The 12,886-nt window shown below is 49.0% G+C and overlaps 1 protein-coding gene across 1 annotated transcript in view; it reads left to right on the forward strand.

Moving 5' to 3' along the window:
• Positions 1 to 573: 573 nt before the first annotated feature.
• KCTD6 (potassium channel tetramerization domain containing 6) overlaps positions 574 to 12,886 on the forward strand; it is a 30,526-nt gene continuing 18,213 nt past the window's right edge. The window contains exon 1 of the mRNA XM_048489839.1: positions 574 to 694. The gene's annotated coding sequence lies outside the window, so the exon portion shown is untranslated. The remainder of the gene's footprint in view (positions 695 to 12,886) is intronic.

The raw sequence follows: 12,886 nt of genomic DNA on the forward strand, positions 1-12,886 counted from the left end.
AGGGGGGAGAGAGAAAGGCAGCGGAGCTTCAGGGCCGGATTGGAAGGGGACAGCGGGGGTGGGGGGCTCGGCCAGGGGCGGGTCGAGGGCGGGTGGATGGCGCCCCCCCCCCCCGCGGGCAGCACTTGGTCCGGCCCCCGGCTGGGCTCTGGCCATGCGTGAACTGGCCCCCTGTTTAAAAAGTTTGGGGACCCCTGACCTATATGATAGGAGCTCAGAGAGAGGCTGATTCCACATGGGCCGAAAACAGCAGTGTGAAAACGGTGTGAAAATGGTGTAAAAGGGTTTAAAACAGTGTAAAAGGGTTTATACTGTTTTCACACAGCTGTTTTTGGCCTGTGGGGAATCAGCCAGAGAGATTGGAATTTAAGACGTTTGTTGCTGCTAGACTGCCGTAATTCGCCTGTGCCTTGCAACACGGCTCCACGATGCACATTTCCCTACAAATGAGCCCCGCTGAACCCAGTGGGACTTGCGTTTGGGGTCGGGAGGCAAGACACCTTTGTTGCGGGAGCCTTGCAAAGACACGCAAAGCCTCTTCCCTGCCAGGCCCGCCTGATCTGGGAGGAGGGATCTGGGAGGATCCGGGGGAGGAGCTGGAGACGCAGCCGGAATCGCGCTCGCTCGTCCTCGCCGCCGGCCTCTGCTCAGCCCCGACTAGACGAGAGCGGAGCTTTTGCAGCCGCAGCGCGTAGTGAGTAGCAAAGGTTGGGGTTCAAAATGGCGGGAAAGGGGGCCGTAGTTGAGCCACCCCAATTAGATAGACTCTGATGGTGCAAGCAGAGCGCCTGGGGAGGGAGGAATGCTGCACGTCCTGCAGCTCGGACGCCTGGGGTTTTTTTTTTTGGTGGGGGGGAATGGGATGGGGGGGAGAGAGGGATTGAGGAATTGGGAGGGTTTGTTTTCCTCCCCATGATAGTACATTATGGCTACTCTATAATCTTAAGTAAGGATAGCCAAAGAGTGAGTTTCCCATGCTTCAGCGATGGTTGGGACGTTTTAATGTTCATTATTGGTTGTACAGGTGCGGAAGAGGGTGTTGAGAGAGCGGTTCCAAAGGATAGTTGAAGAGTGTGTTTGCCCCTGTTTCAGTGGTTGGTTTGGATCTTTTAAATCGCATTATTGGTTGTACGGGTTGTACCTGGAGAGTTGCTCCAGATTAATGAAAAAGCACAGATTAAATGAAAAGCACAGAAATGCAGCATGGTAGCTTTTCCAGTTAGGTTCTTTTTTGCTGTGAGAACAGGTATTTGGAGAATGGTGTGTTGCATGTCAGCAGTGGATGAGCAAGTAGTCACTCTGGGTTGGGATGTCTTTTGACCAACTTTAGTTGGTTGGCTGTTCCCTTCCCTGGACGGAAGAGGCCTTGGTGGCATCTGCATTAGCCTGTCCTAGCATGCTGTGCTTGAGGTGGTCTTTGGAGAGTCTTTGGAAGCTGCAACTGGTCCAGAGTGTATCTGCTCGCTTCTGGCGTGGTATGCTGCAAGAAACATGTTGCTCTCATGATGCTTCTTCTGCTCTGGCTGCCAGTACAGGTTGTGCCCTCTAAACTCCTTTGCTGTAGGATCATAAGAAGAAGAAGAGTTAGGATTTATATCCCCCTTTCTCTCCTGTAGGAGACTCAAAGGGGTTTACAATCTCCTTGCCCTTCCCCCCTCACAACAAACACCCTGTGAGGTAGGTGGGGCTGAGAGAGCTCAGAGAAGCTGTGACTAGCCCAAGGTCACCCAGCTGGCGTGTGTGGGAGTGCACAGGCTAATCTGAATTCCCCAGAGAAGCCTCCACAGCTCAAGCGGCAGAGCTGGGAATCAAACCCTGTTCCTCCAGATTAGATACACGAGCTCTTAACCTCCTACGCCACTGCTGCTCCAGTTTAACTCACCTCTCTGAGATTGGCCCAGATACTGAGGTCATTGTCAGAGGGCCTGATCCTCCGGGCTTCAGTATTTGAATTACGGTGTATGATCACGCATCATAAGGTTTTCTTGAAAGCAGTTTTTCCAAGTGGGCAGTCACATTAGTCCACTGTAGCAGAGCAAAAACTGAGCCCAGTAGCACCTCAAAGATCTACAGATTTGTCTAGGGTGTAAACTCACTTTGCCTGGTCTGATGAAATGAGCTTTATCTTACAAAAACATATACATTAAAAAGTGTTGTCATACCTGGAAAGGTGCTGCTGTCCCTCCCCTGAGTGGCACAGACTGGCTTGGTCTCATCAGATCCTGGAAGCTACGTTGGGTCAGCCCTGGATAGTACTTGATAGGAGACCACCAAGGAAGTCCAGGGACGCTATGCAGAGATAAGCAATAGCAAATCACCTATGAATGGCTCTTGAAAACCTTACAGGGTTGTTCATCGTAAGCTGACTAGACTGAAACTTTCAAAGCACTGCTTGACTCAAATTTTGTTCTTTATAGCAATGGCTCTGGAATATTCTTCAATGGAAGTTGGCCTGGTCTGGTCCAACTGTTGTTCTACTAACTATGCCAGGGGTAGGAAACCTGCGGTTCTCCAGATGTTCAGGAACTACAATTCCCATCAGCCTCTGTCAGCATGGCCAATTGGCCATGCTGGTAGGGGTTGATGGGAATTGTAGTTCCTGAACATCTGGAGAGCCGCAGGTTCCCTACCCCTGAACTATGCAAAGTGGTCCTTTTGAAGAGGATCTTTAGTGCATATCTACACTACCTGCTAACTCTGAACTGATTCCTAAAAGCGTTGGATGTTGATGATGGTGGGATCGTGATTATTGTTTCCTTTTTTTGGACCAATTTTTTTTTAATTTATTGATTTAGTGTGTTTTCAGTTTTTAATTTGTTGGAAACCTCAGTAGACAGTTTCAGGGTGAAAGAGCCGTATACAAATATTGCTGCATTTAGGCATGAGATGAAATCCTGGTTTATTTTAACCTTGGGTATCTTGTGAAATTCAGCTCATAGATAGTCACCCCAGTGCAGGATTGCCTCACCAAAGGCTGGTTTTACCACTTTTTCCTCCCCCCCCCGCCCCCGCCCGTCCCACGCAGAGACTTGCAGTGTGGTGAGGGCAGGGGTGGGCAACAAACCAGGATTTCAGCATTTTCCTGTCATGTAAAACCGTGGTTAAAAAGGCAAACTGTAATTAAGGAACCAACTTCAAACTGGTTTTGTTTTAATGTACTGTAACTAACCATAGATTGTTGAGTGTTCAGACAGTTGCAGTAGCTGTGGATAGCTTACAGCAGTGGCGTAGGTGGTTAAGAGCTCAAGTACTCTAATCTGGAGGAACCGGGTTTGATTCCCAGCTCTGCCGCCTGAGCTGTGGAGGCTTCTCTGGGGAATTCAGATTAGCCTGTACACTCCCACACACGCCAGCTGGGTGACCTTGGGCAAGTCACAGCTTCTCGGAGCTCTCTCAGCCCAACCTACCTCACAGGGTGTTTGTTGTGAGGGGGGAAGGGCAAAGAGATTGTAAGCCCCTTTGAGTCTCCTGCAGGAGAGAAAGGGGGGATATAAATCCAAACTCTTCTTCTTCTTAACTAAACCGTGGTGTCATGTAATGTCTGAATGGAGCCATTCTTAATAAATAGGATTAAATAAAGAGTAGCAGGTTGTGATTTAAAAAAATCTCTCCTATATAAGTTTGCTAGAAACGATGAGGAATATTTAGCCATAATGCCTTGGCAATACAAAGACTCCTCCACCCCATTTGCTGCCATCACAGCTAACTGGGAAGGGAAGGAGAAAGACCATTTACATCAACCTAATTTTGGATGTATTGCTTCAGTGTGCATGTTAATACGGCAAATATAGTTTATATCTTTTGAACTCTGAATGTCTGCTAATATGGTAGCGTCCTGTTATTAATCCATGGATATGTTAGTGTGAGTCTTTTAAAATGAATGTACATACAGGATAATGTCAGTGGAGGTTCAAAGAACTCTAGACAGATCTTCTGTGTCCATCTTCTGAATCTAGATTCACAATCTAGATTCAGAAGTCCAGGAACTGACAAGAATTGCAATTGGACCTTAGGGCTTTGGGCACCAGATAAGTAGCAAATGTCTTCAGAGAGATGAACAAATTGTGTTCTCATGATGTCAAGAAGGGATTGTCTACATCAGGGGTCCCCAAACTACGGCCCGGGGGCCAAATCAGGCCCCCGGAAGACATTTATCCGGCCCGCTGGCCAGAAGCGGATCTCCCCCTTCTCTATCTCTCCCTTTTTCTCCCAGGGTTTACAAACAGCATTAGCCACGGTGACTCATGTACTCATTCCAAAGCGGCAGGGAGGGGACGTACCAATGCAACAGGGGGGGGGGGGGGGTGGCAGAGCACACCTTTCTCCCTCTCCCACCCGCAGTGTGCTCAGTCCCCCTCCAGCATCTCAATGTAATCTCTTGTAAACAAGAACAGTGAAACTCAGGCCTGGAGCAGCACCGACCCTAACAGCATTAAGACAGCTGGGCTTAATTTCGGCTGCTCATTCCAAGCCGCGTCGAGGGACTCCGGCATCAATGCAGCAAGGAGAGAGAGAGCAGTGGCAGAGCCTGCCCTCTCCCTCCTCCCTGTCAAGATAGTGGCCCTTCTGCTGGGATGATGCCGCCGCTGAGGCTTAAACTGGGGTCGGGTGCCAAACTCCAGGCGGCTTGGAGCTTGGCACCCCGACTTCCAGGTTTATAAATAGCCTTCAAAGCGCCACGAAGCGACTCGCTGCTCATCATTCCAAGCTGCCGGAGGGGACCGCACTCAACGCGCGAGAGAGAGAAAGGTGGCGGAGCTTCAGGGCCGGATTGGAAGGGGACCGCGGGGGTGGGGGGCTCGGCCAGGGGCGGCCTGCATCGAGAGGCTCTGGATGGCTTCCATGAAACGGCACTTCTGAGTCCGGTCCCCGGCTGGGCTCTGGCCATGCGTGAACTGGCCCCCTGTTTAAAAAGTTTGGGGACCCCTGGTCTACATGCACAAATATGTGTCCAGTAATACTGCTTCTTGTTCTATACTTGCCTTTTACTGTCTTTTGAATGTCAGTTCATATACTGTGGGATTGGTTGTTGCTTTAAACTGTAGATAGAAAAATGCACCCAACCTTTGTATTATTTTCCTGCGTAGCTTCGCACCACAGGAACATTTCCATGGATGGAAAGGTTTGCACCCGCAACGTACTGTTTTTTTTTTCTTTTTGCCTTCCCTCCTCCACTGATACAGGTATTTTGGTCTGCAGCAGGAGGGGGAAGAGAGAAATCCTTCTATCCATGGAAACACACTAGTGCAGTGATGGCGAACCTTTTCAAGACCGAGTGCCCAAACTGCAAACCAAACCCCACTTATTTATCGCAAAGTGCCAACACGGCAATTTAACCCGAATACTGAGGTTTTACTTTAGAAAAAAAATATGGATTTGAGACTCCAAGGCGCGTTACTCGGAGTAAGCTTGGTGGTAAGTCGGTGGCTCTCTGCTTTTGAAGCAACAACGGTGCAACTCCTTCCAATGGGTGAATGCCATGACCCTAGGAGGGAAGTTTTCATCTCCAGTGAAGCAAGCCTCCATTGCCACAAAGCAAAAATCCAAGCTTCTACTCCCAGGTAAAGGATTGGCGCTTTTAGTTCTTCCCATAGCAGAAAAATCCCAGTGGGGTTTTGACAGGCTTTAACAGAGGGAGCTACCCTACACTGCACTTCCCCAAAACTAGGTCTTAGGTTTTAATGCTGATAATCAGAGCCCAGTGGCCTCAGGCCAGCCCTAGATGTAAGCAGTCTGTGGCCAGTTTCCAGTGAGTGCTCACAGAGAGGGCGCTGAGTGCCACCTCTGGCACCCGTGCCATAGGTTCGCCACCACTGCACTAGTGGATCTCAGGCAATGTTTGCATACAAGCTCTTATTCAGAGACTATAGTGTTTTGGAGGTATGAGATGCAGTCTTCAAAACACTGCTACTTCCTATTCACCTTTCAGTTCATTACATTTGCAGGTGGGCTAGAAATCCACATCAGGCTCTTGACGATGAAAGGCGGGGTTTTTTGTGGGGGGGGGGTTGACTGGCAAGTTGCATCCAACTTATGGCAACTCTGCACAGTTTTCAAGGCAAGAGAAGTTTGGAGGTTGTTTACCTTTATCTGCCCTCCACCCCCACCCCCCAATGACTCTGGTAAAGCCTAGAAGATCTGTGAATTCTGAAAGCCTCAGTTGTCCCTGCTTTTTTGGGGGAAGTAGATGGGATTATTGCTTCTACCAAGCTTCTAGACCATTGGTTCTCAACCTGCGGGTCAGGACCCCTTTGGGGGTTGAACAACCCTTTCACAGGGGTCGCCTAAGACTCGCTGCATCAGTGTTCTCCATCTATAAAATGGATAAATGTTAGGGTTGGGGGTCACCACAACACGAGGAACTGTATTAAAGGGTCGTGGCATTAGGAAGGTTGAGAAAGACTGTTCTAGACCTTCGTGAGGTAGCAGAAATGAGTGTTAAAATTCCATGTTAAAATTCTGAATGGCATTGGGGGAAAAACACATCAAATTAAGTAAACAGCATATATGTTCTACATTGTATCACTTATTCCAGTCACACGGTTTGGCTTCTTAAAGCAGAATTTGAAAATCCAGAGAAAGTACCTTAGAAAGAAATTGGATGATATTGGACCTATTGGCCCAGTGATTGAAATGCTTGATAACTTCTATTGGACCATTGATTGAAATGCTAGAAGCAGGAATGTTTTCAGTTTTAAAAATGAAGTTATTAAGTGTCCTTTTATTCTGCCCTTCCTTCAAGCAGCTCATGTCATACTTGGTTTTCTTCCCTCCTTTTTCCCTTCATTTTATTTTCACGACAACCCTGTGAAATAGATTATGTTAATGGGCCAAGGTCACACAGCAAGGTACCCTCAGCAAGTGGGCGTCCAAACCCAGGTCTCCTTTTTAAACATGACCCACGCTAGTTCAGAACTTTTCCACATGTTTTAAAAGTTCAAAGTAAAAAAAGAAGAAGAAGCAAAATTTAGGGATAATGTAACAAACCAAGGGTTGTTTTATTAAACAAAAGGTAACCAATATTGGGTTGGTTTTAGATATCGGAATATAATTCATGAGATGGTTTCGGGGAGGAAAATAAAATACATTCTACCCTGTTTTCCCTAAAATAAGACATCCCCGGAGAGAATAAATAAAGACATAGAGAAGTAGAGGTTTTCTTATGGAAGTGCAAGTAAATATGTAAAGAAAAACATCTCTCTCTCTCCCTAAAAAGTAAGACGTAGCAAAGTTTCTTTGTTTTGGAAGCATGCCACGCAGAACAGAACACCAAGGAGCAATGCAGCTGTGGAGGCTGGAAAAATAAGACATCCCCCTAGAAAAAATAAGACATAAGGAAGTACTTTTATCTTTTGGGGAGCAAAATTAATATAAGATTAATTGTGTATCTTACATTTTTGGGGAAACACGGTAGGAAAGCTAATGTATCAGAAGCACAAAAATTATAGATTCCAGGGTAGCTTAGGATTTGATAGTATCACAGGTAGGTGGATAAATCAAAGTCCTTGTTTTATTTGCCGAGCGAATGAAAGATTTAGAAATCATACCAGGAGTTGGTTGGGATTAACCTGGCAGAGGAATTGCTGACTTCAATTTTGTATAGTTTTTAACTAGAATTCTTGTAGTTCACTAATGTACTTTTAAAGGAGCAGCAGTGGCATAGAAGGTTAAGAGCTTGTGTATCTAATCTGGAGGAACCGGGTTTGATTCCCGGGTCTGCCGCCTGAGCTGTGGAGGCTTATCTGGGGAATTCAGATTAGCCTGTACACTCCCACACACCTTCTCAGCTGGGTGATCTCAGGGCTGAAGTCCACAGCTTCTCGGGAGTTCCCTCTTCAGCTCCCCACTCCTTACCCTCACAGGGTGGCAGGCGTTTGTTGCGAGGGGGGAAGGGCAGGGAGATTGTAAGCCCCTTTGAGTCTCCTGCAGGAGAGAAAGGGGGGGATATAAAACCCTGCAAACTCCCTCCCTCCCTCCCAGCTTTCGCCGCACTGCTGCCTGCTTCTTTCTCTTCTTCTTCTTCTTCTTTCTCTTCTTTCTCTTCTTCTTCTTCTTCTTCTTCTTCTTCTTCTTCTTCTTCTTCTTCTTCTTCTTCTTCTTCTTCTTCTTCTTCTTCTTCTTCTTCTTCTTCTTCTTCTTCTTCTTCTTCTTCTTCTTCAATTTCAAAATGAGAACGCACCATGTAGGTTCAATAAATAATAAAGGCATGACTGACATGTGTTGTAATTCATCCTGAAAATGTTCTTTTGTTTTGAGAACCTAAGAAGTGGCGGATTAGTGTAGGATTGAAGAGGTTTGAGTTCAAGTTCCCATTCAGCCATGGAGCTTACTGTATGACCATTGACATTCTCTCTTAGCCAAGCTACATGCAGGGTAAAGGTTGTAAGAATAAAATGGAGGAAAGGAAAACACATGACTTCCCCACTGCAGACCACAATGCCACTCTACCCCAAGCTGGGGAGCTAGTATCCTGGCTACCCCTAGAGAACATGAGAGGGAATTTGGACAGGAGCCGAATTGGGAGAAGAGGGTGATGTCTCCTCCCCCGCTCCATGCCCACATGGATCTTTTTGACAGTCTCGCCCCAGGGGTGCTACCGTATACTCCTTTGAAGGTAAAAAAGGAAAGAAAAAAGTAATAGATGGCAAGATGTCACACACCTAAATTGTAGGCTTCTTCCCTGTATCTGTTTTTGAACATGTAAATGAAGACTGAGCTGCGCTTTCACTGTTTCATAATGCACTGTAGGTTCATCAGGTTAAAAAAAGAAGAAAGCCCTTGGTTGAAAAATGACAGCTGTGGAGAGCCACTTTAAAAAGTTGCTTTTAAAGATATGGCTGCTCGTTATTCAGGAAGAATGTCACCCTTCCGTGATTGTGGTTGGAATTTTCCCCTGCCTTTTTATGATGCTTCGCTTCTTTTAACTCAAGGCCCACTGAAAATCTTTCTTTTTTGCTTTATAAAAGTGCTGCGTCACATTCTGTACACGTTCAGAAGAGGAGAAATTTAGCACAAATGGAGCTGCAGTTCTCCTTGAAGCTAGGACATACGTTCCATCTGTTATACATATAAAATAGTTCAGTGCCAGAGGCTAGGTACTTGGTATAATGGGAGGTAATTATCAGTCTGGGAACAGCTTGAAAGGCTGACAGCATGGGATTGTGTAATAAAAGTTACCGACTTCTTTTAGCAAAATGTGTAAAAAAAATGTTCTAGTCCCTTTTTTATAATGTCTGTTAAAACTTCATAGTTCTAGAAAACCAAGATACGTCTGTAATGACCATTTTGGAAGGGTTGTAGCCAGTGGTGGGATCCAAAAATTTTAGTAACAGGTTCTCATGGTGGTGGGATTCAAACAGTGGCGTAGCGCCAGTGGGGCTGGGCGGGGCACAACGGGGCGTGGGCGGGCATTCCAGGGGCAGGGCATTGCTGGGCGGAGCTGTGGCAAAGACGCAGCTGCTGCACCGGTCCTTGGGCGGGAAACGAATGCACGCAGGCGCAGGCTGCCACGCACGCCGGTGCACCTCCTGCTAGACTGCTTCAAGTTCTGCGTGCTACTGCTGAGGAGCGGAGGAGGGGCGTAACTAAGGCAAAAGTCACATGGCAAAATCACCAATTAATAACCCCCTCTCAGCACACACAAATAATTAGTAACCTACTCTCGGGAACTTGTGAGAACCTTGTAAAGGATTCAATGGTGTTGATGAGGCAGGTCCAGCCGCCTGGCCTTGACTACATTCCACAGCCCGGGCGATGGGCCAGCTCCTCCGGCCCAGGAGGACCACTTATCTCTTGGCGAGAGAGATGAGACCTCCGGGTTCCCATGGGAATCCGTGAGGGGGGATGGGATGGACAGGAGTTATAACCATAATGCTTCTTGAAGCTGAGATCTTATTCCTGCCACTCGCGTGCAATCACGAGAAAGCTTTCTAGGATGTCTGAATAAAGGATCTTTTACACCCAAAAAGCCTTTTATTTCTGCTTCTTATGGAATTCCTTCGACATTGTGGCAGGAATCTATCGCTTCATCCTAATAACCCATTCCTAGTGCAGTGGACCCTCTAGCGTCTCGGCATGGAGAGGTTGAATGTTCCTGTGGAAGGTTCGGTAGCTCCCCAAAGCAGGGAAGCCCGAGGCTCTCCCTTCTGGATTTAGAGGAACCCGGCTGGGAGAGCTGGTCTCGCTGGTGACTCTTTCCCCGGCCTCGTGATCAAGCACGGGAAGTCTTCCCTTACTCCCGGCTGGAACGAGGGAATGGCAGGAATGACGACCATAGGGGACTTACATGATGCCGCTTGGGGCGCCGTCTATGGATCGAAATGCGCCTGTGGATCCGGGTGCATCTACCCGTTTTGCCATGGATTACAAACCTCAGATGCAACCCTGTCACGCGGAGGAGACGGGCCTGACCACCTTTCTAAATGCAGGCAACACATGAGTCCATTGAACGCATTCCTGGACTCGTATTTTGCGTGATGCTCCCAAAGAAACCACTGCGTGGCATAGCACTGGGAGACCCGGGTCCGAAGAACCACCGGGTGACACTCGGGACTAATACCAGGGATTGGGAGGGGCGGTATCTCGTGATTGGCGTCTTCCGATCCGGACCCCCCAGATCCCGGACCAGCGGCTTTTCGCACCTGAGGAATGCCTCCGTGGAGCCACCGTGCGGCGTTCGACGTCCCCATGCGTTCAGATGAAGGAGGAGTCCGGATAGAAAGCCTGCACTCCCAGCCGGATCTATTCCCTACCCATCGAAAGAGAGAGCTGGGATGAGGGGTAAGGCAATGGGCCGACTTCAAGTAGATGCCCAAGGAAAGCATGGGTCCCGTGAACGCCCATGGCTACATGGGAAGAGGAATCCGAGGGAACAGCTGCAGCAAGAGCGTGAAAACCTGCAAAGAGACCCGGGAACAGCAGCGCTAAAGCAGTCCAACTTTCGAATTGGACCGTGCCAAAGATGCGCTACTGCAAACGGCAATATGCTGCTATAAATCTATCTCAAATCCATGATAAAAGTCCTGGAACACTCCAAACTGGACTTTACAGCTGGCAACGCGAAAGCTGTTCAGAGCCTTTAAGCGATATCGCATTTCAAGTGAACTTACTGCAGCCGTTCTAGACGAGACGAACTGGCTAAGCTTGGAACGAGAGAAAGCGGAGCTTTGCATGCGCATCAGGACGACATTGACTCGGCATAGGAGAGAGAGCTGGCTGTCCTTGGAGAGTGTGGAATCAACTGGAAGAAGGCAGCAGAGACGGTGACAAACCAGAAGTTAGAGTCTTTACGCTGCTCACGGGTACAGCCGGGCGCCATTAAGAGGCTGACGCGACTTGCTGGGTCCTGCCACCTTCCAAGGACTCGAGCTCATCCAGAATGCTACAGCGGCACCGGCGTTGGTACCCTCCACCCTTCCACCGATTCCGGCCCCCCTTGGCGCGAATCACCGGCCTCAACCTGGCGCAACCGCCGCCCCTGCGGGCGCCAAGGCCCGTGGAGAGGGGATAAATTACAGGACCTCCAATACCTGCCCCGCTTCTGATAGAAACCCGCTTCCCAAACTTCCCCTACTTCCATCCTTGCAACTCGATGCCCACTATTGGAGGACTACGCGACGATTACTTCATACCGGTCTGAGCGCTGAAAAAATCCCCGTGGACATCGCTCCAGTCCTGGATGGGGCGGCAAGCCGACTGGTTTTCGGTGACTCACACACTTTTGAACTCTGCAAGATGGGAATGATACTCGGTGACGGTGCCCGCTGTTCCTCCAGAAAGCCTTAAGGGCTCGCCTTCCAAGATCCCCGGGTGCTGGAAATGAAGCTTATCCGCACTTCATCAAATCTATTCCAAGCAAAGGCAACCGGCCTTCGTTTGCAGAATTTTGCGCCGGCGAATCTTTACGCATGCGGCCGCCCCGACTCCCTCCTGCTGGAATTATGGGTCTTCCTGAGCGCATGAAATGTGAATACTTCCTCGGATGCTGTTGACGCAGAAGCTGCGCGAAACGCGTGTTTTTAATTCGGTCCCCCGCACTATTGCTGATTGGATCAATTGGGATCCCAGGTGGCGTCTCGTTTGGAGTACGCATTTCGTGCCGGAGGCCGCCCACGCCCAAAACCCGCCACTCGACGGTAAACTGCCAAGCCCAGCCGCCGCCTCACCGAGACCACTCTCCGAGCTGCCGTCGCCGACTGGGATTGTACTGTGTCTTCCTACTGCGGAGGACCAGGTCATCTCGGCCGGCTAACTGCCCGAAAGAAACAGAAGCCAACCCGCCTCGCCGCTGGCGATCCCATCTGCTAAGCCACCATCGCAAATCCGGAGCCGCCCTTAACAGGCTTTCAAGGTCTAGGCGGCAGGCGTTATCCGAAGGCAACCCAGAGGAGAGGGAAGCAGCTTGTTTGTCTTTCTTCCAGCCCTGGCATGGACATGGGTTCGACTCCAGACGCTGGTGAGTGAAGCTGCAGCACCTCCCATAATCCAAGCGCTTCTCGGCCAACCCGGCTAAAGCGATACTCGGTATTATTATAGGTACCAGCGCCTTGTGGATCTTGGCTGCTCCCATTGCTTATCACGCGCCCCAGGTGGCGGAGGAGTGGTTGTAGGTCTAGGAATAACCAAGTCCCCCCTGGCTAAGCCTCCATTGTACCATTCACCCAAATGGACGACAGTCACCTCGGGAGCGTAAGCGGACCGCTGCCCAGCGTTCAAAACGCGTAACCGGTTCTCCTCCGCATTTCGCGCCGACCATTTGGGAGAAAATTGGAGTTTCATTCTGGCGCTCAGTGGCCAAACACTCCATAGTTCTGGGCGTATTGCCATGGTTGTTGTTGCATGAACCAAAATTCCTCTTTACCCTGAAGAAAGGATCTTAGAATTCACT

Source organism: Sphaerodactylus townsendi, linkage group LG03, assembly GCF_021028975.2.
Source record: "Sphaerodactylus townsendi isolate TG3544 linkage group LG03, MPM_Stown_v2.3, whole genome shotgun sequence".
Classification (NCBI taxonomy): domain Eukaryota; kingdom Metazoa; phylum Chordata; class Lepidosauria; order Squamata; family Sphaerodactylidae; genus Sphaerodactylus; species Sphaerodactylus townsendi.